Consider the following 25,524-nt stretch of genomic DNA (forward strand, 5'->3'; position numbering starts at 1 on the left):
AAATAAAAGAATGACCACAACGAAAAAATCGTTGTAATTTTTTTTATTCTATAAAAAATGGGAATTAGGACGATCCTGCTTCCGCTCAAGGTTCTCTTCGACGAGATCCTTCAGTTTCTTATATAATATTTTATCCTTTCGTAATAATCTTAGATCATGGTGGATACACTTGGAGTAGCATTGCAATGCTGAGTCCTTTGCCAGATACTCGTTACTCGCTGCTCGATGACTTGATACTCGATGCTTGTTCACTCGGTAGCATTTTCTTGATTACTTGACAACCTTTTACTCGATAAAACTCACAGTTTGTAATATTAAACATATTCTATTATTAATAAAGATGTTATTCACATTTATTCGATAAAACTATTATGTGATATAATTGATATATTGTATTTGATACATTAAAATATAAAGTTTATTTTGAGAGGATTTAAGTATTTGAATATGATTCAAATATTAATTATATGGATAGGATTCCAAAGATTGTCGGGAAGCACTATAAATGGAGAAAGGGCCGACACTTGCGAAAGCAAGGATATTCTTTTGGGTAGAGTCTAGAAAAGAAATTCGGCATCGAAAGTCTGAAACCTTTAGGAGCCACGATGTTTGATGGAACCACAGATCCAGTAGATGCTGAGATCTGGTTGAATTTGATTGAGAAGTGTTTTGAAGTTATGAGATGCCCTGAGGACCGTAAGGTCGAGTTAGCGGCATTCTTGCTGCCCATTTTAATACCCCATTTTTAGCATTTTCCCTATTTTTCTCATCCTTTGATCTGTTCAACAATATTATCCTTAAATTAGGGTTCCCCCCCCCCCTCCCCCTTTCTTCCTCACTCTTAACTGGATTCGATCTATAAAACGAAAGTATGATGAGTTGGATTCAAATAACCCATTTGCTATTGATGGGTTGGATAACTTTTCTGTTCTACGGGTAGAAGTTGAGAATGAATGCAATGCATTGCAGGATATGGGTAATCTAAGGCCTCCAATTGCCACTGCTGAGATGCTTTTTTGAGATTGATGCCCTAAATCTCATAGGGTCTTATAGTTTGTAATTGTATTGTACAAACATTTTATTTATTTAATAAAATATGAGATTTTTAACGTAGTTTCCAATAAGTCTGAAACTCCATATGAGTTATGAAGAGGTTGTAAAAGTTGTTTATGACACGTAAAAGTTGTTTACGTTATTTTAGATTTTAGTGGCATCCAAAACATGTTCTAGTGCAAAACCCTGCGTAAGAATTAATTTCATTTTAGGAAGGAAAAGAAGTTAATAAAATAAAGTAGAATAAGGAAAAGAATAAAATAAAAGTTTATTATATTTTCTTTTAAGTTATTAATATTATTATTATTTAAAAAATAAATAAAACCAAAATCCCTTTCTCTCTTCCTCACACCGCCTGAAAACCCCACCCTCGCATGCCGGTAGCCGCTAATTGAAGAAAGAAGTGAAGAAAGTCGAGCTTCAAATTTCCAGTTTTTAAGCTACTGTTTGAATTTCTAGCGAGATTGGACTAAGTTCGAGCAAGATTTTGAATCAAATTTTGAGCGAGTTTTTTGGAGCATGCACACAAATGATCGCGTAGCTGCTCAACACCAGACGATAGCACTAGACGATATTCTAAAGTCGTTCATATGAAGACATGCAAGTAGGACATCCTATGCAAAAGATTTTTAGACGATCGAGTATCCAACTCTATACGATAGAGTTTTCTCATTCTCCCACTTACTCGATCATGTAACTCGATTGTATACTTCCTTCTTCCCTCTACCAAATCCACACAGAGCCCACACTTCCTGGATTCTCACACCAAGAAGCGTTTAGAGAAGCGTGCGCACAGATGAGCAATCGTTTAGCAATATGTGAACTGCTATCGTATAGGCTCTCAATTCACTAAACGATAGGATGCTATCAAATGCGAATGCCATACAATTTCCTATCTCTAGGATGTATGCGTTAATCATAGAATGAAATAAAACACTAGTGCTTCTATCTCTAGATGTACCAAGTTTCAAGACATACCTTTTGTAGAACTTCTTAAAAGCTCATTCTCTAGCTGCTATCTTTTCCAAATTTGATTGCAGACCACCTCAAGATCTTCCCCACTATTCTCTTGGTGCTCTAGATTGAGTTGTGGGTTCAAAGCAAAAGATATTCTCAAAGCTACCCATATATATATATACATATATATATATTATATCTTGTTCAATTTTAGAGTTAGTCATTTTGAAAAAGATTTATATCGTTGTGTTGTGAAAAGTTTCCATTGTTGCTCTCTCTAAGCTCCCAATTTTTTTTCTTTTCATCTTATTCTTGAGAGATTTTTATTGTATTGTGAGGATAAATTTGTTGAGTGCTTAAAAGAACTATCATTTATATATTACATATGATGTGAGAAGATAGAAATTCCAATGTGGGTATGGTAGAAATTCCACACGCACACGCCGCCACCATTGTTGCCGGTCGGGAGTCATGACTTTGAAAAAGTATGCGCTGAAAAGCAGTCTCTGGCACACAGAGTCTCAAGATCTGGTCTAGTCCTCATCTGTAAATATTTGGTAAATATGATTTATATTAAATGCAATAAAGGAGAAAAAGAACTATCATTTATATATTACATATGATGTGATATTAAAACTATAGGTTATAAATAGAATATAATAAATTAGTTATTATATTTATTTATGAGGTTGGGTACCATATTCTGGTAACACCATTGGATGCGACCTACTCTGTAGTTGTTACAAAGAGTTGTAAAGTGCTACATACGATGTGATCCTGATTCGTACATGTTATGACATGAGGAGCGGGGGCGTCCTATGCAAACTTCTTTAATTAAATTATTCAAATACTATTGGAGCTTCAAGTTACAGTTTCATAAGATCTCTTCTGTAGCTCAACATGGATTAAATGATAATTAATTTTGGATTAATTTGAATTATTCTATAATTTGGGATAAAAGGGAAGTTAAGCCCACGATACATTGGACCATATGAAATTGTGGAACGAGTTGGTCCAGCAGCTTATAGGTTGCAGTTGCCAATGGAGCTAGCTCGTATACACGACGTTCATGTGAGGGCTTGTTCTATATAGGGAAGAAGTTGCAGCCATTCTCTACTAGTTGAAATGAAGTTTAATCATTCAAATAACTCTTCTTCCTTCTTAGGACACTATTCCTTAGACAATGTAACTCTGTGCCTGAAAGACAAGAAGCCCCTCTTGGAGTTTTGTATCGAATATTTATCGAGCATCTTGTCAATATACGATGTCTTTGTGTCCCTCTAAATTAGGTTCTGTTGTCATTTACAATGAATATGTCGTCTTGTCTGTTGAATAATAGGATAATCAGGTGCCCCTTCACTGAAATGAGACCATCTCAACCAATATACAGTACAACTCCATGTTCCTGTAAATATTAGTTTCCATTGAGATCTACTCAACTAAATAGATCCACTCAATTAAATAAATATAGAGTGCAAACAATATAGAACACTATCACTGTCTATCTCAGATAGACAATGATAGATGACTTAATCAATTCGTATATAAACAATATAAGAGTGACAAATTGTTTCAAATGTAATTGTAAAATTAAATTCAATGCATATTTAACATAACCAAGTGGATTTACATCAAAATAAACTTTCAAGAGTCCAAACTTATAAATACCTCTGGATACTATACTTTTGTGTAGGGTAACCTAGTTACTTAGAGAAGTAAGAAGCAAATTGTTGTTAGAAGCAGTGTTGAAGCTGAATACAGAGCTATGAGTTTGGGAATCTGTGAAGAAATCTGGTTAAAGAAAGTTCCGTCTGATCTCTATTCATTTAAAGTGAAAATTTTGTATTTTCTCCTCATTTAAAACACTTATAGGTATGTCCCATTATGCATTGGTATTCAACAAAGCGGGTCACTTGCCTTTGGAGCTGGAATATAAAGCATTGTAGGTGGTCAAGAAACTAAATTTCGATTTGAAGAAAGCAGGGGAAGCATGGAAAGTGCAACTGGTCTTCAATGTCGGTTTAAAATCGACATTAAAGATCCGTTTTTTTCAACCCATTTTGTTGTGGTGTTTCAGGTGCTATGAGTTGGAATTGAATTCTATAATCTACTAGATAGTTCTGGAACTGCAAATCCATATACTCACCACCTCGATCAGATCAAAATGTTTTAATTATTTTCCATTCCTCCACCACCTCCTCCTCCTCTTTCTCCTCTCCGCCGCCGCATCTACCACCGCCTTCAAATTCAAAGAAGCTCCCGAATTCTACAACTCACCCACCTGCATCTCCATTCATTCTTCTTCCCTTGATAACCTCCTCTGTTCCGATTAGGTCGTCCATCTTTTGAAGATCTGATGGTCCGGTTCGGGTAGTTTGAGTCCGATTCGGGTCGGTTCGTTTAGTCTAGAACAGTTTTCAAGCTTCTTTTGACCTATTTTGTAATAATTTAGTCATTATTGCTTGCTTAAAATGCCACAGTTGAACCATAAAGGAAATTCAAGATTTTGGGCAACTCTTGTGAATAATTGCCTCCCTGTAATGGATTTGATTGATTGGTCTCGTAGTCATCCGGATAATACACATAGTCTCTGTTTGGCATATGGAATAGATTCTGGATGGAAAATCGATAAGCCACAGGGCCAGTTCACTCCAAAACCTTAAAAGCGATGCGTTAATAGCAAATAAAACTTATTCCTAAGCTTCTATCTCTTGATTATGCAGTTCTAATCTGTCTCCCGAGCCTAGATTCTAATCTGACTTTTCCAAGCCTAGATTCTATCCTTAGACTACCCTCTCGAGTATCTCTAATGGACGAATGATGCATACATAATACAAGATAATCGCATAGAATGAAGATCTCAGGTTATGCTAGCTAAGTGCTTCTCAACCCATTCGACAGATTTAGCTACTCATGCGTAATGTACAAAGAGTGGACAAATATAAAGATGCAATTTCCATTTTTATAAATAGGTTCAGAGTACAAAACGACAATGGAAAATAAGGGTAGAGAGCCTGGTAGCAATATCTTGCTTTCCAAGGCTTTTACACTATGTTATCTCTATTCTGCTCAAAAGATGTTCTTGCTTCCGCAAGAGTTGGCCCTCTCTCTGATTTCGACGCTCCCGGCACTCTTCCGAGTTCACCAGGACGGTCTTTCGGTATAATCTCCCTACACTCGCTTCCGCCTTCTAAGTAAAAGAAAAACTATGAACAAGGCTAACTTCTATCTATATGGTGAATTCTGTAAACTCGGCTAACTTCTTCGATGGAGATGGCCTTTGGTATTTATAAAGCTTCAGGGTGAAGAGCTTTTTCTCTCATATGATTGCACTGATGGGATGGCATTAATTCTCTGAAGAGCTTTTTCTCTCATATGATTGCACTGATGGGATGGCATTAATTCTCTATCTAATGCACCGAATATTTGACAACGAAAAGTTGAGTGTACTTTCTATAGTAGGTCGTTAATGGCTTGTCAACTTAATTCGGAATCGACCGTCATCAGCTTTCTGTCCCATCGTAATTTATTAAGCTTTTACCCAGATGCGCCCACCTTGATGCGTCAGCTCTATGCGGCCACCTTCTTAAGCAGATTTTCGCGAGCGCAAATGATCACATAGTCTTGTGGTCGCAATCTCTTAATGTACTCGAACGTTAATTTCTTCGGATCGCATTTCCACCTTGTGTCAATGCATTTTCCTACATAAAATACATAAGTTAGTTGTTTTAATGCGATAGATGCATGCGATCACAATGTTGCAACTTAATGCTTTTAGACGCAATATTATATATTTTAACCATCACAATCCTGCATTGTTTTATAACTTTGTGCTGTAATAACGTGCATTTCTGCCCGTTATTAAACACCCCGAAATTGTTAAAAAGAGTATACTAAATTGAGTGTTAGTGAGCTTTAGATTGATTATCCCCAACATATTGTACATTTATACTTAAAAATGAAAGAAACAACATCATTTAAAAAGGAAAAAAAACTAAAAAAAAAAAAAAGATTAAAAAATGTAGCAAATAGAAAAACTAAAATGTGTAATAATTTATATTTTTGCAAACAAAAATAGAAAAAGTACACAATTCAATGGAAAAATATACTTTAAACGTGGATTTATTAAAAGGGAAAAATTAGAATACCGAAGAAACAAAAATTTAAATTTGAGAAGTTTATCATCTAGAATTTTCTATATATTGAAAGTGTGCCCCTAATTATACATTTTAGATTTGCCACTCACTACAAATCATCATTTGTGAATGGATTAGACTATCAAATTTTTTGTAGTACCTTCTCATCCACTTATAAATTTAACGATAACTTCTCTAGTTCTTTTGACGATTTTTTTATTACTTTTTTTTATGAGGAGGAGATCGTACTTTTTCCAACGAGTTATCTGGAAATTGCTGACAGAAACGGATTTTCTTAAAATCATGTCATTCATTCACATTATTATATGAGTTATAGAGGATCAAACCTCAACTAATCTTATGCTAGTGGTAGTATGAATTGATAAATCAAAGATGCACCTATTGTAGTTCCTAAATATTATATTGATTAACAAGATCAAAGACGACATTGTTGTTATTATATGTCTTTTGCATAAAAAATATGATCTTGAATCATACACGTAGAAGCACATGAAGTGTCATAAAAAACATATATACTTTTCAACATACCATGCAACATCGAGTACATACATTGATTCAATAATTTATAAAAATTCAACTTCAACGTCTGAAGTGACATACCAACAAAACCAATTATACTAGTACTATATCAAAAAACCATAGATCAATTCCTAAATCCTAAACCCGAAACCTTACTATTGTCCCAGATAAGTATGATTCTCTTGTTTGCAGTCACAAACTACTCAGAATTAACGATCAAGTACACTTCAAGACTCAAGGAAGGCTATATGCTTATGGCTTTAAAACTCTTCAATCATTTACCTGAAGGAAGCTCAATCGTGTAGACGAAGCTCCAAAGAACTAGATGATAGTTCAATTATGTAAACGATAGTACGAAATACTAGGCGATCATTGAGTAGAGCTAAATGATCGTATAAACGACATCTAAGGAACTAGACGATCATATAGACGATGCAATGTGGAGCAAAACGATTGTGTAGCTAATGAGATGCGGATCGTGTAAACGATACGATAGGAACTAAATGATCATATACACGATACTTAAGTAAATGCTAGATGGTCGTAGAGTAAGAAAGAAAGAACACAAGAATTTATGTGGTTCGGCCAAAGGCCTACGTCCACTGTGCAAATTGGGAGGGTCTCTTTTATTACTTATTCTTCAAACTTCTTACAGAATGAATGTCTTGCTCTCTCTCCCTCTCTCTCGTTCTTTTCTTACATTCTTTTTCTTTTTGTACAGGCACTCATAGTCAACGAAGAAGCCCTAGTGGTTATAACAACATAATAGAAAGAAGGCAACAACGTTCAACTGCTTGTAACTCCATTTCTTTTGTCTTCAATTCTCTCTGTAACAATCTCCACCTTTGTAATCATCAAAGTACCTTTACTTTTTTTCTTGTTGAGCTGACTTGATCTAACGTTTTTCAGGTAACTTGAACCCGAGGAGGTCCAAGAATCTACCAAGCTTGCTTAGTGGAACTATTTTGGTTAGCATATCAGCAGCATTTTCTAAGGTATGTATCTTTACTACCTCAACTTCCCCTTTCTAAATCTCTTGTTTGATAAAATGCTAATTGATGTCAATGTGCTTGGTTCAACTGTGAAACTGTTGGTTTTTGGATAAGTAGATTGTGCTCTAGTTGTCACAATATATTTTCACCTTTTTTTTTTTTTGTGTAATGCCGAAATCATTTAGTAATCCCTTCAGTCACAAACCTTCTTTCATGGTCTCAGACAGTGCTATAAACTCAACCTTTGTTGTGGAAAGAGCCACAACAGACTGCAAACTAGCTTTCCAACTTATCAAATTGTTTCCCCATTGGAAAACACAACCAGATAGTGAATGCCTTCTATCTAAATCTTCTGCATAATCAGCATTAACATAGTCATACATTTCATCATTGGAAGGATCATTCTACTTATATATGATCCTTGCATCATTTGATGAATAGCGATACCTCGGTATCCATTTGACTGCTTCCCGATATCGTTTACCAGGATTTTCCATATACTTGCTGACCATACTTATAGCATAGGACAGATCTGGTCTGGTTGAAGTCATTAGATACATCATAGATCCCATTGCTTGAGAATAGGGAATAATCTTCATATGGTTTATGTGATCTTCATCTAAAATTTTTGGATTATTTGCAGCTGAGATCTTGAAATGAGGGGCAAATGGAGTGCCAACTAGTTTAACACCTTCCATTTTGAACCTCTGCAATATTTTTCCACATTATTCTGATTGACTAACATGTAATTTGTCATGTCTTCATCTCTTTCAATCTCAATGCCTAGAATCCTTCTAGATTCCCCTAGGTTTCTTATGTCAAAACTCTTTCTTTAGAAGCATCTTAACTTGCCCCAACCCTTCTTTGGAACTTCCAGCCAATATATCATCTACATAAAAGAGTAAATAAACTGGTTCCTTGAAGCTTTTAGAGTTTATATACACATACCAATCATAAGAGCATCTTTTGAATCCCATTTTGGAAATTACTTCATCAAATCTCTCATACCAACACCTTGATGACTGCTTGAGCCCATAGGTAGACTTGTTTAGTAGACACACCAAGTTTTCTTCTCCTTTCTTCACATACCCTTCAGGTTGCTTCATTTAAATAGTCTCATTCAACAATCCATGTAGGAAAGTTGTCTTCACATCCAATTATTTTAACTCCAAGTCCTTTTGAACAACTAAATAGAGGAGTAGCCTAATGGATGCATGTTTCATCACTAGGGAAAAGATCTCGGTGTAATCAATACCTTCCTCTTGTATGAACCCCTTAGCAACTAGTCTTGCCTTGAACTTAGACTTTTGTAACCCTAGAATTCTTCTTTGAACTTGTAAATCCACTTACATGAAAAAGGTTTGTACCTTTTAGGCAAAGGTACTAGTTTCCAAGTATCATTTTGGTTGAGGGACTTCATCTTATCATTCATTGCCTCAATCCACTGTCTAGAATTAGGGATGTTAGCTGCTTCCTCAAAACTGGTGGCTTCATTGTTGCTTAATGAAATGGCAGCACTTAAAGCAACACTAGCAAAGTCAGATTCTTGATAACTTATAGGGGTTACAATGGTTCTTCTAGTTCTGTCTCCATTTGTCTTTACTTGTTCACTTGACATAAGCTCACTACTCTTAGCAGTGTCATCACCTTCAACTTCTAGATTTTGAGAAGAAGAAGAAGCTCCTTGATCATTTTGAGGCTCCACTTCAAACCTTGTGCTATTAGTTTTGACATAAATGTTGATGGTTGTTCAAACACCATAAACATTTCATTTTCTCTGAACATAACATCTCTATTATTAACACATCTCTTCTCAACAGGATGCCATAGTCTATAACTCTTCACTCCCAATGTAAAGCCTAGAAAAAGGCATTTAACAGCCCTAGGTTTCAACTTAACTTGGCTTTGATGCACATAGCCTACACATCCAAACATCTTCAAGTGTTCTAGCTTGGGAGGCTATTCTGTCCATCTTTCTTCTAGAGTTTTCAGCTCAATGGACGGATGTGGGCACCTATTTAGAGTGTAGATCGTGTAGTAAATAGCTTCAACCCAACATTTTTAAGGCAAAAGTGCATTGGACAGCTAACATCTCACCCTTTCAAGCATTGTTCTGTTCAATCTTTCAACAACTCCATTTTGTTGAGGTGTATACCTTACTATTCTGTGACTCACAATGCCATTCTCCTTACAAAACAAGTTGAACTCCTCTCCACAAAACTCTAAACCATTTTCAGTTCTCAAGCATTTAATATGTTAAGAGGTTCGCTTTTTAATCAAGGTCTTCTATTCTTTGAATCTACTAAACACTTCATCATTGGTTTTTAGAAAGTAAACCCAACTCTTCCTTGAGTAATCATCAACAAAGGATAAAAAGTACCTTGCTTTACTTAGTGAAGGAGAGTGTGTTGGCCCCTATAAGTCAGAATGCACATATTCAAGTATCTTCTTAGAGGTGTGTTGTCCTTTATGGAAGCCTTGCCTTGTTGCCTAGCTAAGTCTGCAATGTTCACAAAATTTCAAGCTGTCTCCAACACCTTTAGGAAGAATCCCCTAATTTGAGAAAATTTGCAGCCCTCTCACACTAATATGAGATAGCCTTTTGTGCCATAGCTCATCTTCTAAGGGTTCTTCATCAGTTGCCATCAAGGCCGAATGTGCCATTTACACATCTTTAATGACATACAAGCCATTAACTTTTATTGCCACCAACACTACTTTTGAGTCTTTAGTTATTTTAAAAATGCTTCTAACTCCTCTGTATTTACAGCTAATGGAGTCAAACATCCTCAATGATAAGAAACTTCTCTTCAATGTAGGAACATACCTCACATTCTTAATCAACTTCACTGAACCATCTTGTATCTTCAAAGACACAGACCCAATTCCGATAGCCCTACAGGTATTGTTATTTCCCATGTAGATCAGCCCTCCATCCCACTTCTTGTAGGTACAAAACCACCCTTTAGATGGTGTCATATGGACTGAACAGCCCGAATCTATCACTCGGTGTTCAGTCTGCAAAGAATTCTACTCTCCACACGCTTCAGTTGCAACCAAGGCATCTGAATACACAAGAGAATTTTCCTCTACAGCAGCCTCAGTCTCTTTTCCTCCCTTGTTCTATTGGTTTAGCTTTCTCTTCAAGGCATAACAATCCTTCTTCATGTGTCCAAGTTTGTGGCAAAAATGATACTTGATTTTGGACTTGTCACCACCATTCTGCTTCTCCTTCCCATTGTTCTTTGTTTTCCCCTTTGAAAATAAGCCTTCTCCTCCTTGTTGATTTATCTTGCTCATTTGTAACTTTAGTTCTTTGACTCTTATTGCTGAAATGATTGCTTCTGTAGTGATTCTTTCTCTACCGTACTTCATGGCTGTCTTGACATCTTTAAATGATTATGGTAGATAGTTAAGTAAAATGAAAGCCTCATTTTCTTCCCCAATATTGTCTTCTATTGATTTGAATTTTGATGACAGTCTCTTGAACTCGTTCAAATTATTAGTGAGGGACTTTGCAGCATCCATCTTGTATGTGAAAAATCTTTCCCTCAAGAAAGTTTATTAGGCAAGTCTTTGTTGAGATAAATCTCGTTCAATTTGTTCCAGAGGGCACAAGTAGTATGCTGGTCCACAATCTGCCTTAAAACACTATCTGTGACATTCAAGACAATTTTTCTATATGAAGAAATAATAACATGCAGCGGACTAAATCAAAATCAATAAGCACTTTAACTACTCTTAATTTTAGTTTTAAACATGCTATTCAAAAGAAGTTCTAATAGGGTTTGAATCAAAACTTACATTTGAAGACTTAATCCACGAATTCAGCAGAATCACTTCAAGATTGAGCTTGAAACTTCAACAAAACCATCACCAAGATCTTTTCTACAAAGCTCAAGAAGGATTGGGTGGTAGAAACACTCAAATCAAGTTAAATTTTGAATGAATTTTGATGGTTTGACAGAGTTTTCAACCTTTCAGCAATTCAGTATCAAAACCTCTGAATTCTTCTTCAACTCCCTGTATGAAGGTTGAATTTATACTCTCAAATCATGCAGCAAAGCTAGGTTGCATGGAGGGCAACTCCTACTTAGAGAATTGATGAAGAAAATGGTGGAATTAGGTGATAAACCACCATAGGTTTGGTTAGTGGATTTTTCTAAAATTGGAAAAATTCACTAACTTAGAAAAACAAACTAAAATTGTTTTTACATTAAACAATTTTATTTAAAAATTAGTTTTTTATAAAATTAATTCAAAATAATTAATTTAAATAAAACTAATTTTTTTAATTAAACCTTTTAATTAAAAGAAAATTAATTTAGTATCTTAATATTAAATTAATAAAACACCAATTCCACCAAAATGATTCAATTTAATATTTAAATCATAATTTAAATATCAATTGATTCTCCAATTTTATTAAATTTCAACTAAATTGAACAGTTTTAATTGTATCAAATACAACCAATCGAAAACCCTAATAATTGAATTTGAACATTTCAAATTCATAACCCTAATTTCAAAATTCATCCTATCTAATACTCAATTTGCTATTTCAATTTATGAGCCAGTAGAGGAACCTAATGGACCTACAAATCATGAGTTCCAACGATCTATTATTAATTCATTAAACTCTTTAATCGAATTAATTACTATTCGTTAACTATCAAGACACACCACTATAGCTCAATAGTTGCACTCTCGTCACTGTAGATATATTTATGTCCATGTCAACCATAATAAGTAAGTCGATCCTTCATAAGTCGTTCGTAATTATAGCTGGGTCAAAATTATCATTTTACCCCTATAAATATAAATACATTTCGTTCCTTAAGCGCCTACTGACCCTTTAATGCACAATTTGATTCAAGACCTGGAATCAGCACTTAAGAGAACAACCCATCTGCTAACTCTAAAATGTGTAGGAGTGAATTACATCCTGTAAGGCTATGTCCCCAGCTATCCATCCGGTCTTATCTCCAAAATGGAAGGCTTATTGAGCAGTGCTGTTGAACTACCCTCACCCATGTAGATGAAAGGATAATCCCGAATAAACAGGAGTTCATAGCTAGCTCAGGATTAAGATCGAGTTATCCTAGTTACTTTAATATGAAATAATCAATTTTATCAGTTAATCATCGTTATAAAGAAAAATGACTATTCCATGGTCCAGTCTATATGCAACCTCATTGCATAGGATGCCTCTGTTGGATTTTATGTCCTAAAACTCGTAGTTTGTAATATCATATTCTTGTTCAATAAAGCTGTTATTGAAAATCTTTAGTAAATTTAAATTCTATATTCATGAATCCAATAAACTAAGGTTCTGAGACTATTAAGTTTAAGTTTGAACTTTATATAGTGACATAAATATGGATCAAGTTCAAATATATAGCCAAAATGGTCTATAGTATATGAATAAGGTTGGGCGTCTTATTCTGGGGACACTATGGATGCGGCTCATTTTGTAGTTAGTACAAACGATGTGATCTTATACCGTTAATGTGGAGATATGAAAATGGGGGCATCCTATGTAAAAAGTTTACATAAGACTGAACCATGAAATAGTCACTTTTTACGTTCTAAATGCTGTTTAATGTATAAAACTGACTATTTCATTAATTTATGACCTACGTAACTTAATATTAATCTTGAGCTGACTATGAACTCCTGTTCACTCAGAATTATCCTTAGATCTGCATAGGTGAGGACAGCTCATTATCGCTGGCCCAATAAGCCTCCCATTTTAGGGGTAAGATCAAGTGGATAACTGGGAACATAGGGTGCAAGACGGAATTCACTCCTACCTATTATAGAGATAGTAGATAGGTTGTTCCCTTTAGTATTGAATCCAGGTCTTGAACAAGGGGCCCCACTCTCTCATTGGCCCGAGAAGGGTTCAGTTTATAGGTTGGACCTTAAACCAATTGTTCATTAGAGGATCAATGGAACTTAAGGAACAAGATGTAGTCTTGGGGGTAAAATGGTTTTTATGACCTAGCTGAGATTACAAACAACCTGTGAAGGATTAACTTACTAATCATGGTTATATCATATAGACACAAATATATCTATAGTGAGGGGAGTGCAACTACGGGACTATAGTGGAATGACCCGTGAGTTAATGAATGTTGATTAGTTCCATCTAAAGAGTTTAGCCAGCTAATCTCGGATCGTTGGAGCCCATGATCTATAGGTCCATTAGGGTCCCCTACTAGTTCATATGGAATCAACTTAGAACAATATGATAGAATAATTCGAATTGTTCGAATTAGGTGAAGAGAGCGAAACCGACAAGTATATGTGATATTGTGGTCCATTTTTTAGTTTAGAGATATAGCTTTAATGTTTAAATGTGATTTAAATATCAAGAATATGAATACGTTCATATTCGGAAGCTCGGAAATAATGGAAATGGTCAAAGATGTAAAAAGTCAAAAAGTTGACTTTTGACTTTGAAAAGTAAAACTTTGACCGACCTTATATTCAAATGTGATTTGAATTTTGAGAAATGAATGCGGATTCATGCTCGGAAGGTCAAAATTAGTCAAGACAAAAAAAATCATAAAAATTCAAAATGTTGACTTTTCAGTCAAAGTTTGACTTTGACCAAATGACTATTTTGCCTTTTGACTAAAGTTAGTGGAAAAATCCAAACTTTTGTTGGATAATTCCACTAACAAAATAGTAGGCTAGGTGTTGGCTTATAGTGGAGACATTAAGCCCACTTAGATAGTGGATTCTGGGTGTTGGGTTTTTATGAAGTTGTTTCATGCAATTTTGCATGACTCTTTTCTATAAATATGGGCTTTTGAATTTGGATTAAAAACTTTTGGACATTTTGCCAAATTTAGTTTTTAAAAATTGGACTGAAAAAACCTAAACCCAACCCAAAATTCATTCTGTTGTTTCCATCTCTTTCTCTCTCTCGGGTTCTTCATCCATCGGTTCCACAACCTAATTCTGAGTCCAAAGGATAGTAGGTCAGCTCTAGTGGTTTTCCAGTTCGTGTTTGAGTGGAGATAGACGAGTTTCGGGAGCTTCAAAGGTAATGTTTCTAAAAAATCCTAATTAACTAATTTAGGGTTGTATGTTTAATTTATGCAATGAGAGTAAAATTGATCTTTATTTCCATTGCGTATGTCTCGTGTTCCATCAGCCTCCACTCATATGTCTCTACATAAATAATCTGAGGATCACATCATTTGTATTACCTATACAAAATGGGCTGCATCTAATAGTATTAGTAGGATGAGATACCTAATTTCATCCATATACTTATGTCTTTTAGGCTATATAGTATTAATTTGATCTTGTTTACGTCATCGCATAAAGTTAAAGTATTGATACTATAGCCATGGATATGTTTATTGGATTTTCATAATAGAATGCAAAATCAACAACTTTATTGAACAAGATAATCAATAACATTTTATTGATAAATAGAATTTTTAACACAAAATTTACGAACTGTGAGTTCTAGGACATTCCTAACACCATAAGCATTTACCTCGATTGTCTCTTTCTCTGCATCTGTGAGTGTTTCAGGGTATTTTGTAGGGTCTGTAATAGCCAGAAGTGTCTTCTGCTGTCCCAAAACGGTCTTGATCTTTGCTTTCCATAGTTTAAAGTATGTCTTTCCATCAAACTTCTCAATTCCATACCTTGTTGTAGCCATTTTTTAACTTCAAGATTGACTTATCTGATTTGGAGTATGCAAGAATTCAAATCTTGGATCTGTCTTGAACTATTCTCAGCTTTGATACCACTTGTCTCAGATAAATATGATTCTCTTGTTTGCAGTCACAAACTATTCAGAATTACGGTCAAGTACACTTCAAGACTTAGGGAAGGCTGTATGCTTAAGGCTTCAAAACTCTTCAATCGTTACCTGAAGGTAGCTTAATCGTGTAGATGAAGCACCAAAGAACTAAACAATAGTTCAAATATGTAAATGATAGTACGAAGCACTAAACAATCGTAGATGATAGTTGAGTAGAGTTAAACGATCATATAGACGACAATTGAGAAACTAGATGATGCGATGCGGAGCTAAACGATCGTGTAAACGATGTGATGCGAAGCTAAATAATCGTGTAAATGATGCGATAGGAACTAAACGGTCGTATACACGATATTTAAGTAAATGCTAGATGATTGTAGAGTAAGAAAGAAAGAACACAAGAATTTAAGTGGTTTGGCCAAAGGCCTACGTCCACGGTGCAAATCGGGAGAGTCACTTTTATTACTTATTCTTCAAACTTCTTACAGAATGAATGTCTTGCTCTCTCTATCTCTCGTTCTATTCTTACATTCGTTTTCTTTTTATACAGGCGCTCATAGTCTACGAAGAAACTCTGGTGGTTACAACAACAACAAAAAAAAGACGACAACATTTAATTGCCTGTAACTCCATTTCTTTTGTCTTCGGTTCTTTCTGTAACACTTACACATTTTTTCTATTTATGACAGTTTTTGTCGAGTTTGGACATGATGAGGGTGCTAAAGATGAATCAAACTAGTTGAGATATCTTGGAACACTCCCTAATCCCTTTTGATTCCTTTTGATTCTGTATATTGTTAAAAATAAATAGTAAATCCAAAAATATCTCTTCGATATTGAGAGGGAAAAGAGCATAAATGAAAAAAAATTATAAACAAAAATCTATGGGAACCCTCTCTCTTTTTCCTTTTTTTTTTTTTCCCTAATTGAAAACAAGATGATTTTGCAATATCCAATTAACTCTATTTCCAACTTCTAAATGGAATATTTGTTTAACTGTTTTTTTTTTGTTTTTTTTTTTTTAATATAAACTTTCAATTAACGATTTTTTAATAGATAATGTATCATTTTTCAAAACAAAAAAAATATTGATGTAATTATATGTAATTTTAACTAATATTATAAATAATAAACTTTCAATTAACAATTTTTTTAATATTCTTATTATTGTAGATAAAAGAAACATTCAGAACCCATTTAATGATCATTATGAAACCAAAATCTATTTTCATAATGATGATGGTTGATACCAAAGTTTGATAATAAGTGTGAATTTATAATTATATATGGAAAGAATGGAATAATCACTCGAAAACTTTACATTGGGGCTTGGCCATGAACATTTCGACAATCAAATTAATAAACGTTAAGAGATTAGAGATGGAGAATAGAGGATTTGGATGTTTTTTAGCATACCTCAAATGTCACGAGTCTTTTTTATTATATAGAAAAATGGTTTCTTAATGACCACTTGGTTAATTAATTAATTTGACAGTTACTAATTTAATCTAGCCGTTTGAACGAATCCAAGCACGTTTAGTTGGCTTAATATACAAACACTTGATTATAATCGCTATGAGCCAACCTTCATATTTTAGCATTATTTTTCCTTTATGATCGACCTTAAAAATCGACCTTCAGGAATTTTATAAAGTCGGTCTCTATGAAATTCTTAACTTTCATGGCGGATCTTAAGAAACAATCTTCATGATTTTTGATGATCTTATGATAGGAATTGATCTCTTCGATTTAATGGTAGAGCATATGGATCAGTCATCATAATTAGTCAAATAAGGCCTTTCTCTTAGATTAATGAATACTTTAGTCACTTTTTACCCCCACAACAAAATTTATGAAACAAGTAAGTTTTAACTTCATTTCAATTTAAACATGCTAAACTCAAAGTTATTCCAAACTTTGAAATGTTTTCAAAATACATTGTCAATTCAAATCATACGATAAAAGAGAGAAATCATCACATTAATGGTTTGACTGTCGTGAAGCCTCCATCAACGATCAAGTTTTGTCCACTTATATAAGCTGATTCATCAGATGCAAGAAATAAAACAGCCTCAGCTATATGGCTAGCTTTCAACACCACTCCCTTCAAGCTTGCCGATAAGGAAACAATCTTTTCAATCTCGCTCCCTTCCATATTCAAACACTCACAAGCCATCCTCATCGCCACCCCGTTCGGGGACACATAATTCACCCTAATCCCATATGCCCCGAGCTCCCCGCAAGTCGACCGCACCACCCCCAACACTGCATGCTTCGAGCTTACATATGCTGTTGATGTTGTCCCAGCAACCACCGCCGCTGTGCTAGCCATGCAGATGATCGACCCCCGTATATTTTGCTTCACCATTGCTTGTCCAGCGTGTTTGATCGTTGCAACGACCTTTACTTTTAAGAATATAAGTTAAACAAAAATTTAATGCATATCATTACTTTTCAACACTATGGCTCCTTTTGATAACAATTTGGTTTTTTATTTTTAGTTTTTAGTTTCGAAAATTAAGCTTACGAACATCCATTTTTACCTATAAATTTTCCTGTCATGTTATGCACTTTCTATCTATATTTTCAAAAATCAAACCACTTTTTTTAACTTGTATTTTAATCTAGAATTTAAATTCAATTTTTTTTAAGAAAATGTGAAAATCATCGTAATTTGAAAGGACACAAGCATAAATTTCATAAAAGAAAGAAACATAATTTTATTTTCACCTATAAATTTTTCTTTGTCATGTTATCCACTTCCTATCTATGTTTTAAAAAATCAAGCCACTTTTTTTAATTTGTTTTTGAATCTAGAATTTAAATTTATTTTTTTTTTTGGAAAAAATGTGAAAATAATCGTAATTTGATAAAATTTCATAAAGGAAACAAACATAATTTTATTTTCACCTATAAATTTTTCTTTGTCATGTTATCCATTTTCTATCTATGTTTTCAAAAATCAAGCCACTTTTTTAACTTGTTTTTGAATCTAGAATTTAAATTCATTTTTTTTAAATGTGAAAATAATCGTAATTTGATAGTAAACAAGCATAAATTTCATAAAGGAAACAAACATAGTTTTATTTTACCTATAAATTTTTCTTTGTCATGTTATCCATTTTCTATCTATGTTTTCAAAAATCAAACCACTTTTCTAACTTGTTTTTAAATCGAGAATTCAAATTCAATTTTATTTGTTTTGGAAAAAATGTGAAAATCATTGTAATTAGAAAGGAAGCAACCATAAATTTCATAAAGGAAACAAACATAATTTTATTTTCATCTATAAATTTTTCTTTGTCATGTTATCCACTTTCTATCTATGTTTTCAAAAATCAAGCCACTTTTTTTAACTTGTTTTTTAATCTTGAATCTAAATTTAATTTTTTTGGAAACAAATGTGAAAATCATCGTAATTTAAAAGTAAGCAAGCATAAAATTCATAAAGAAAACAAACATAATTGTATTTTCACCCATAAATTTTTCTTTGTCATGTTATCCTATAAATTTTTCTGTCATGTTATCCACTGTCTATCTCTTTTTAACTTGATTTTGAATCTAGAATTTAAATTCAAATATTTTTTTTTTTGAAGAAATGTCAAAATCATCATAATTTGAAAGGAAAAAAGCATAAATTTCATAAAGATAAAACTAAAAACAAAATTATTGTCAAACGGAACCTAAACTTTTGAGTGAACTGTTCTAGTATATAACATACTGTTGAATGAGAAATTTTAGACCAATCACAAGTTTTCATGTCATTTACTAAATTAATGATAAAATCCCAAATCATTAAATGTGGGCTCAATTAGAAGTTGACATATGTCCTGAATTGAAGTTGGAGACAAATTTCGATGACGCCACGTGATTTTATCATGACCGTTGAATCAGATAAGATTAATTGGACCCAATATGATATTATTATTTAGGTCAAAGTCCAACTAAGTCCAAAAATAGGCTGAATTTGACCCAAATGTTAAATCAGGCCTAAATCCAATTAATTGGGCCCAAAGGTCAACCCCATGGACCAACCAAGCCGAAGTCCAACTAATTGAGCCCAAAGGCCAGACCCATAGATCAACCAAGCCCAAGCCCACCTGTGAACTCTATAAATAGATAAGCTCTCTTCATTTTGAGGGGTGAGCAATTCTATACTCCAGAGAGCTTATAGGGAATTCTCTATAATCAGAAAACTCCTTGACTCTTGAAGCTGATCACACCTGAAGACTGAAGTCCGTTGAAGATACAAGCATTCTGAAGACTAAAGTCATTTGAAGATACAAGCATTCTGAAGACTGAAGTCCTTTGAAGATACAAGCATTTTCTATATTCAGAGAGTCCAGAGAATTCACCAACAAGCAGAAGACTTCCAAGACTCCACTCTTAGAAGATAGAAGACCCTTGAAGACACAAAGAAGACTCTTCCAAGACTTCTGCTTCAAGAATGTTCGGTGCTTTTCTTCTTCAAGTCAAGCACATTCACCCAACTGAGAGAGAATCAGAGGATCAAGTATTAGAGATCGAACCACATCGCATCAAATCAACTTCAATATCAACACCAACTCAAGTTCAACTCCAAGAAACAAGTTTCTCCAGAAGCCTCGTGTGAGTAAATTGGCACGTCTGGTGGGACCATCTCTACTTCTCATCTCTCTCTAGGCATCCACACAAGGCAAATGGAACTTAAGAAGATGGCATCCAAGGCTTCCTCCACAAACAACTCATACATGGGACCTGTCACTCGCAGCCGCTCAAGAGAAGTCATGCAAGAGCAGGAATAGAGCTCCCTCATTGCCCATAATATCTTAAGGCAAATGACGGAATCCCCACAAGGCAGGGTTGTCATCAAGAAAAACCCCTTGTTTGACAACTCTATTTCCACCTCCAGTAAGCCGAAAAGAGATTCACCGCCAGATGTGATCTCTGTCATGATGGTAGATGTGATGGCAGGAGCGGCCATGGCAGAAATGGAAAGGAAGATTAACTTTCTGATGAAAGCCGTTGAGGAGCGAGACCATGAGATCGCTGCCCTGAGAGAACAAATGCAGTCTCAAGAGGCTGTTGAATCCAGCCAAGCACCTACGGTCAAAGCAATTGACAAGGGGAAGACCGTGCTGCAAGAAAACCAAGGGCGACAGTCAGACTTGATGGCCTCTCTATCGGTCCAATAACTGCAAGACATGATCATGACCTCCATAAGAGCTCAATATAGAGGGTCAGCTCAAAATTTCTTCATGTATTCCAAGCCATACACCTAGAGGATCGACAATCTAAGAATGCCTGCAAGGTACGAACCTCCAAAGTTCCAAAAAATCGATGGAAAGGGCAACCCAAAGCAACATATCGCCCACTTCGTGGAAACATGCGAGAATGCAGGAACAAGAGAAGACCTACTAGTCAAACAGTTCGTCAGAACCCTCAAAGGAAATGCTTTTGACTGGTACACAGACTTAGAGCCTGAGGTGATTGATAGCTGTGAGAAACTTGAAAGAGAATTCTTAAATCGCTTCTACAGCACTAGGCGCACCGTCAACATAATGGAGTTGACAAATGCCAAACAACGGAAAGGGGAGCTGGTCATCAATTATATCAACCGATGGAGAGCTCTGAGTCTGGATTGCAAAGATTGACTCACCGAATTATCTGCTGTAGAAATGGGCACACAGGGTATGCACTGGGAACTTCTCTACATCCTGTAGGGAATAAAGCCCCGTACCTTTGAAGAATTGGCAACTTGGGCCCACGACATGGAGCTAAGTATCGCCAACAGAGGAACAAGGGACTTCCTGAGCCACGAACCGAAGAAAGAAAAGATGAAAGTGAAGGGCACGGAGAAAATTGTAAAAGGTGCCACAGGGGAATCAATGGTCGTTAATACGACCCCATTGAAGTTCCCCTCGAAAGGGAAAGAGAAGAAGATAGAAAAGAAAGATGAAGAAGGTGAAAGACATCGTCTAACAATGAAGGAACGTCAGGAAAAAGTCTACCCATTCCCCGACTCTGATGTTGTAGATATGCTTGAGAAACTACTAGAGAACCACCTTATCCAACTACCAGAATATAAACAATCGGAACAGGCCGACAAAGTGGATGATCCCAACTACTGCAAGTATCACAGGGTCGTTAGCCACACAATTGAAAAATGTTTCGTACTGAAGGAATTGATCCTCAAATTGGCTTGTGAGAGGAAAATAGAGCTAGATCTAGAGGAGGTGGTCCAAATAAATCATGTTGCAGTAACGGTAGCTCCAAGTGTGGCAGCACCAATCATATATTATGAAGAAAGGGAGAGCTCGGTCCAGTTTGGGACCTTCAAACCTATAGTAGTGCGGTTTTAGCTGGAGGTCCAAGCTACAGATCCTCAAAATGGAGGAGAGCGCATTGACGATGACGATAACGAAGGCTGGATTCTTGTGGCGCGCGGTAAGAAGGAAAGATTGAACTCTACCCAAAAAGAGCTACACTCTCATAAAAGGTACAAGAGAGGGAGCAAGACACAAAAAAGGAAGGGTAGAAAGAAGGCTTGGAGGCCCAAAGCTGTTGACGAGAGAGACGAGAATGTTCCTTGTCCTAGACGACAGATGACGTTAGTAGATTTTTTCCTGAAAACTTTGACAATTGGGGTTCAGAGGAGACACTAGAGGTTACTACATGTCATGCTATCAGTATCAGGGAGGACGAAGATACCGTTCCAGGCCCATTAAGGTCGACAGGAGAACCAAAGGGTTTGTCACCATTCAACATAGATGACTTACTTTCACTCCCGCGAGAAGCTAAAGCGACCCTCATTGAGGCACTGTTAAAATCTAACGCCTCTGGTGCATCGACCTCTGTAGCACGTGCTTATGCCTCGTGTTGCACATCCATAGGCTTCTCAGACAAAGATCTTCTACTGGGATCCAAATTGTATAATAGGCCTTTGTACGTCTCTAGATACATTCAAGAACAAAAAGTGGGTCGAATCCTCATCGACAATGGATCCGCCATCAATCTAATGCCTAAGACGACTATGAAATAGTTGGGCATACTCATGGAAGAGCTATCAAACAGAAAATTAGTAATTCAGGGTTTCAATCAAGGCAGCCAAAGGGCGATAGGCATGATACACTTAGAGCTCCTCATTGGCGATCTGAAGGCCAACGCGCTATTTCATGTGATAGACTCAAAGACTACCTACAAGCTACTATTGGACGCCCTTGGATTCATGGGAATGGTGTGATTATATCGACACTATATCAATGTTTCAAGTTTTACCAAGACGGGATTAAGAAGGTTGAAGTAGATTCTAATCCATTTTTCGAGGCCGAGGCTCACTTCGCAGATGAAAAGTTTTACCTAAAGAGTGAGAATTTCGGTGAGACTATACTGGTAGAAAACTTGCTGGTAAAGAAAGCAGATGGATCCCAGTCGAGGTCGCCAATAAACACAGAGAAAAGGGTGGATAGCAAGGTACAAGCTTCCAACCTTAAAGAGAGTAGAATATCCCTCAGCGTTGGAGAAACACCTGTGGTGAGGGGCGAAAAAGCCTCAAAATCTCTGATTCTGGGCTATGTCCCTTTGTCGAGACGAAAAAAGGGTGAGTCACCTTTTACAGAATGCTCAAAAGGTTTGCAGGTCGGAGACATAGAAATTGTAAAGGAGAGTTTCGTCACACCTCTAACGCCAATAACGAAGCAGGAAGTCCACAAGCTGGAGGCGGAAGTGATAGGGTTAAAGTTACCCGAGAGGCGAACTAAAGACGGATTCGATCCCAAGGCTTACAAGCTATTGGCAAAGGCGGGCTACGTCACAACTCACACTGAGTTCAAGAGTTTGAGGATTTATGAGCAACCCCGACTCTCGCCAACCTAAAAGAAGCTTTTGCAAGAAGGACACGCTGTACCCACATCGAGGGCGGGACTCGGATATAGGTCGTCAGAGCCAGTCCGCATAATCAGAAAGGCAAAGGGGAAAGTGGCCAACAACAATCATATCACTGCAGAAGAAGTCGATGATATAGGAGAAAAGGAGGGCAAAGAAAAAAGAGCCTCAGCCTTCGACCATATTAGATCGTTTGCCGCACGCGCCTTGGTCTTTGAGAGGTTAAGCATGATAGAAGCAAAAAGAAAAAGCCCACATACTCTTCCCAGAGTTACTCAATGTTCAGTTTTTCGAAGATTGACTCTACCAAATGAAGGAAATGAGGAAATCATCTGTCAATCGCCGATGGTAGATCGACCGTCAGCCTTCGAGAGACTAGCTGCAGTTTCGACGAAGAACGAAGGAGAACCCCGCACTCTTGTTTTTGATGCCTAAAGTACGAGAGGGCTGAAGATCCCCTTGACCAATATGTCCCTAGTAAGAAAAAGGAGAAGGGAAAAGCCTGCGCTGACGCCCCCAAAATGACCATAAGAAAAAGGGGGCCGATACGTTGAGCGTCCATCTGGCGACGAATTGACCTTAACAACGCTGAAGCGTCATCAGACCAGAAGCCATCAGGAGAGACAAGAAGTGATGGATAAATTCATAGTACCATCCCCTCACGCATGAAGAGAAAGATCTTCGTTACTCTAAACACATGTGAAGGCACGCTCAAAGTAAAGAGGCATGACATTGTTTTCACCAATCCTCAGAATGGAAATTTAGAGCAGGATGAAGGCGAAACTTCGTGCCACCACATCACAATCACCGAAGAATCTGAAGAGGGTATGACCGAAGAGGAAGTGAAGAACGCTCCGCAAGGTCTAGAGAACGGTGGTCAATCCACGGTGGACGACCTAAAAGAGGTGAATCTGGACACTGTAGAAGAACCGCGTCCGACTTTCATCAACGCGTCCCTCTCGGAAGAGGAAGAGGATGAGTACATGAGTCTGCTCACCGAATACAGGGATGTTTTCGCTTGGTCATACAAAGAGATACTGGGACTAGATCCAAAAGTAGCAGTCCACCATCTCGCGATCTAATTTTATGATGGGACTATCGCTACTCTTCCTCGTCGGTTAGATAGACTAATATCACATTCGTTTCCGCCATAGTAGTCCACCGGAGGTACAACCCTCTCCGCAAAGTGATATATTAAGGGGCAACATTATCATGTCGTTAAGGCAGTGGCTAGTTTTGCCAAGGCATCCGCTTTCTTGTTCTTTATCCTCGGACATGTTCCACACTACGCTTTCGAACTTCTCCATCACTGGCAAGCGTAAGTGAAGTAGGGGTTTTAAGTCGTCATGCTTCACCTCGTACTGGCATAAAGAGTTGAATTGATTATCAACTTTGAGTCATCGAAGATTTCTATACAAGCTACTCAATCTTTAAAGGCCATTTGGAGACCAAATTATCAAGGCTTGGTATAAGCGACGTTGTTTGAGCATAACTTGGCAAGTGCGAAGCTATAAGGCAGCATGTGGCTTTTCTGGCGAAATGAAGATGATATCTGCTCCCCGCACACTCTTTCGTGCAACACCGTCAAAGAACATGACCACGACCTGAGGGTTTCTAATAGAAGAGAATTCGTATCGGGCAAAGTCTTCCTTAACTCTCATCCGATGGAACAGGGTGGATCTGCCAAAAATCAGCCAATGTACTGTCCTTAACTGCCCTTTGCGGTACATAAACAATGTCGTACTATTAAAGCCAGGATTTTCCCACTTGGGCTAAACAATCCGAGATGAATCGGCCCTGGACAAGACGTACTTGAATGGGATCGCTTTTTGGTAATTAAAGTGGACTGTGAAGGCCTGCATGCCAGCTGCCTTAATTATTATGGTGAAGGAAGAGTGCAAGGCACGTCTTCTCTATAGGGGATAATAATTGCTCTCCGCTCCATTCCAGGGTCCTACTTAAGTAATAGAGAGTGCGTTCTTTTCCCTTTTCCTCTTTCTTGTGCCAATAACGCCCCAGTGATCTCCTCTTGCAGTCAATGTCAGATAACAGCTTGGCCCGCCTGACTAGGCTCCTAAGACAGGAGGGCTAATCAGGTACCTCTTATGTTTATCAAAAGCATTCCTGGAAGGCCTTCCTCCCAAGCGAATTTCTCTCCCCTTGTCATCATAGTCTTTGAAAGGGTTTGAACATA

At 36.6% G+C, this 25,524-nt stretch overlaps 1 pseudogene; it reads right to left on the reverse strand.

Moving 5' to 3' along the window:
• Positions 1 to 17,442: 17,442 nt before the first annotated feature.
• The window catches only part of LOC120087322, a 13,520-nt pseudogene continuing 5,438 nt past the window's right edge, over positions 17,443 to 25,524 (reverse strand).

This window comes from Benincasa hispida, chromosome 9 (assembly GCF_009727055.1).
Source record: "Benincasa hispida cultivar B227 chromosome 9, ASM972705v1, whole genome shotgun sequence".
NCBI classification, from domain to species: domain Eukaryota; kingdom Viridiplantae; phylum Streptophyta; class Magnoliopsida; order Cucurbitales; family Cucurbitaceae; genus Benincasa; species Benincasa hispida.